The 3,876-nt window shown below is 43.7% G+C and overlaps 1 pseudogene; it reads right to left on the bottom strand.

The window, feature by feature from the left end:
• Window positions 1-354: 354 nt before the first annotated feature.
• LOC103728925 lies at window positions 355-1,092 on the bottom strand (annotated as a pseudogene).
• Window positions 1,093-3,876: the final 2,784 nt, after the last annotated feature.

The following is a 3,876-nucleotide window of genomic DNA, read 5'->3' as shown; positions in this document are numbered from 1 at the left end:
GGGTCTGTGTTGCATAAGAAAGCAGGCTGAGCAGGTGCCAGGGGAGCAAACCAGTAAGCAGCATTCCTCCATGGCCTGTGCTCCAGCCCCTGCCTCCAGGTTCCTGCCCTGAGTTCCTACCTTGGGCTCCCTGATGAACTGTGACCCGGGAGATGTAAGACAAATAAACCCTTTCCTCCCCAAGTTGGTATTGGTCAGAGTGTTTTGTCACAGCAGTGGAGAAACAAATTAAGACACTTTGTTAGCGGTTAAAATATCTATTCACACAGGAAAAGTGATGTCAACATGATCACATAAAATCAAGCTCCTTAACTATCATTTCAACTTAGTCCCAGGACAGCCAACCAAAGAGCTTCAAAACCCAAGGACAGGCTGGTCCCAGGGCCGTTCCTCCTCTGTCCTTTCTTTGCCTCCTTCCCTTATCTCTTTCCTGCGCTCACCGTCCTCTTTCTTCGAGGATACACCTGGATTTTTGTTCTATTTCCGATTCTTAAGCTTTTCTGTACTGACCTGTACAGTTTCTACCTGCGTCTTCTTTCTTTGGATGCTCCCGTGTTTGTCGGAACCCATTTCCTCAGAACGTCTTTTCCTCCCACACCTGGGTTGCTCTTCCTGTGCTTTTTCTCTGCCCTCCTCTGACGCGTCTGTTTATGACTGGCTTGAGGGTCTGTGGTACACAGTCCTGAGCAGAGGTACTTGTGAACTCCAGAGTCTACACTACATAAGCCACAGTTGATTCTTGCTGACTATGGTTTGGGGGGATGGGTTTTTCTGAGAAGCAGTCCCTGGTAAATTGACATTAGCTAATAGAGTCTAGACTAGTCTTACTGTCATGGGCAGGTAACCACTGAGATAACCGGTCTTCTACTGTTTGTGAAATAGTGTGTGATCTTGGGCGGGTCTGGATGGTTCCAGATGAGAGTCTTTGATCGAACCTTCTGTACCTAGGTCTGGAATCAACCTCTTCTCTATACCCATAGATTTCCGAATAGTTCCCTCTCATCCTTCTGAAACGAGTCTTTGGCTCTGTACTTTAATATAATCTTCAGGTTCCTCTTGAAAAGAGTCATATGAATTGTTAGAATGCTTCATTAGACTGATGTAAAGGAGTTCTCTTTACCAGGCTGAGAACTTTGTGGAGAAATCCGACCGCATTCAACCATTAATTGCTTCAGTTTTTTAGCAAGAGCATTCCACAAGAAGTCACCAACAATCAGAAAACTAAAACAGTGGTGAGGCAGACGCTGCGTCCATTTCTGTCTGATACTCAACTCCCCTTTACCTTCTCTGAGGCAATGGTGGCATCTACAACTACTGTCCCCCTCCCTGCCAACGCCGCCAGCAATGGGGCTCCTATCTTTCTTTTGTGTCAGCTCCGCGTGAGGAACTGAGGCTTAGACAGTTCATGAAAGCATCTCTGGCTTTAGGTTTTGGAAGTTTCCAGGATGGATTTGGGCCATAACCCCAAAAGGCAGCATTCCAAAAACTAATTCTTAGAGATCAAAATTCCTGAAGTCTAAAATCCTGAGAGGTCAAAATCCTGAAAATAAATTCCTGGAAAAAAATAAGAACTCTTAAAAGACATGTATTTACAATTTCAAACATTCACAAAGCATAGAAAACCACATCAGAACCCATAACAGGCCTTTTCACCTGTTAAAACAAGAAATGATGTGTATTTTCACAAGCCTGAGAACTCAGACTCAAGTCATGTGGGTTTAACACTTAGGATCAAATGACTGTATTTGTAAATAAATAGGTCAAAAAGAAAAATATGTACATGGGTGGACAGATGGCTCAGTGGTTAAGAGCACTGACCGCTCTTGCAGAGGACCCAGGTTTGGTTCCCAGCACCCACATGGCAGCTAACAATCATTCGTAACTCCAGTTCCAGAAGATTAAATGCCCTCTTCTGACCTGCACAGGCACTGCAAGCATCTGTGGCACTTACATCCACGCAGACAAAACACTCATACACATAAAACAAAAATCAATAAATCAAAAGAAATTTAAAAGGATGTTGAAAGAAAGCAAAATGTGTACATACATGTGACTATGGTTGGAGTCTTTGTGTGCCCGAATATATGACTAAGCTCACTTGAAATACTGTGACAGACAGCTTTGGTCTTTTTGACAAGACAGATCACAAGTTGAGGTATCACTCTTCTGACATAACCACCAAAATGCAAGATTTTGAACAATTTCATCTTCCATGGAGGCAAGTGTACAGAGAACAGCATCTCTGTTTACTGTGGAAGGTTCTGCTTTATGGTAGATATGCAGAGACTTGTGCTCAGAGGACAGCTCGATGACATGTTTTCTACAGGTCAAGTTGTCAGAGAAATGTCAGAAACAGATGAGGATACCCCAAAAGTCTTCACACACATAAACTTCCAGGATTGGATGTGAAGATTAAATAAGCAGCATGAAAAATTGTAAACCTCGGACCGGGAGACGGTTCAGGGGTTTAGAGCAAGTACTACTCGTAGGTTCAGTTCCCAGCACCCTATAGAACAGTTCACAGCCACCATAACTCCAGCACCAGGAGATGCCATGCCCTTCGCTGACCTCTCTGGGCAACTGCACTCATGCACATGTACCCCCCACAGATGTGCACAGATACATAATTAAAAAGAAAGAGAATGTAAAACTAGTGCCAGCTCTTAACATAGCAAAGAAATTGAAAAGGAGAGAGAGGGAGAGACTGAAAGGAAGTTCAGGAGGTCCCTGTATGTGTAAAAATACATGATGGGGATCAGTTTTGGCAATGACGGCGGGGGTAGCCCCCAAGAGCTGGACAGATTTCACAATCATTGACAGGAGTTTGAAACCTTGAGTTGGGGTGGATATCCCTCCCATGCTCCCTACCCCTTTAAGACACAGCTCTCCTCAGGGGATATAGTTCTAGGTGGAACTGTTCTTTTTGAAAATCGTCTGTGATTGGTTGTGTATTGGCATGAGCATCTCATATTCAAAGGCCTGTGTTCTGTGTCACGCCCCGTATTGCTTTGAAGAACTAGCTCATAAGTTGTGTACAGACCTCGGATGTTATAGGGACAGCGCTGGTGACCAAAGAGATGCTTCCTCACCTCACTGTGCTTATAGTTACTTTTTGAATCAGTTAATAACTTCCTTAGCTTGTTCAGGTGAATGAGATTTTAATTCCTGGGAAGGAATGTCATTCACCAAAGGACATGCCAACACAGACACGTGACACAGTTTCAAACTCTAGTTTTTGTCCTTGCTGAAGACAGGACCAATCTTATCCCTAAAATTCAGGTTTTCCCTCTTCTTACACAACTTCTGTGATGGTTAGTTTTAAATGTCAACTTGTCAAAAGCTAGAGAAGAAAGCCTCAGTTGAGGAATTTCCTTGATCAGGTTGGTCTGTGGGCATGTCTGTGGGGGGTTGTCATAATTAAATAAATGGATGTAGATGAGCCAGCCCAGTGTGGGTGGCACTCTTCTCTAGGCAGAGGGCTCTGTGCTCTGTGAGACAGGAGAACGCTAGACCAATGCCAACAGCAGGCAGATGGTACCTATGAATTTATTTATCTCTGCTCTTGACTATGGATGTGATGTGATGTGAGGGTCTGGTTTGGATTTTGGCTTTAACCTCCCTGCAGTGACGGACAGTGGCTGGAACTGTAAGCCAAATAAACTCTTCCTCCTTTAAGCTGATTTTCGGTTAGGGTGTTTGTCACAGCAGCAGAATGAAGCTAGAACACACTTCTTTGTGATTTTTCATGATAATTCTTATTTGGGGGCTTGGGGGGCTTCAAATAATTCTTATTTGTACTTAAATGAATTTAACATTTGGGATTCTGGATTTTCAGGATTATGATTTGGGGGATGAGGGATTCTAGAGATTTGGATT

This window comes from Nannospalax galili, unplaced genomic scaffold, assembly GCF_000622305.1.
Source record: "Nannospalax galili isolate Female #2095 unplaced genomic scaffold, S.galili_v1.0 scaffold192, whole genome shotgun sequence".
Taxonomy (NCBI): Eukaryota; Metazoa; Chordata; class Mammalia; order Rodentia; family Spalacidae; genus Nannospalax; species Nannospalax galili.
The sequence above is the reverse complement of the archived record's forward strand: the minus strand, read 5'-3'. Positions and strand labels throughout refer to the sequence as shown.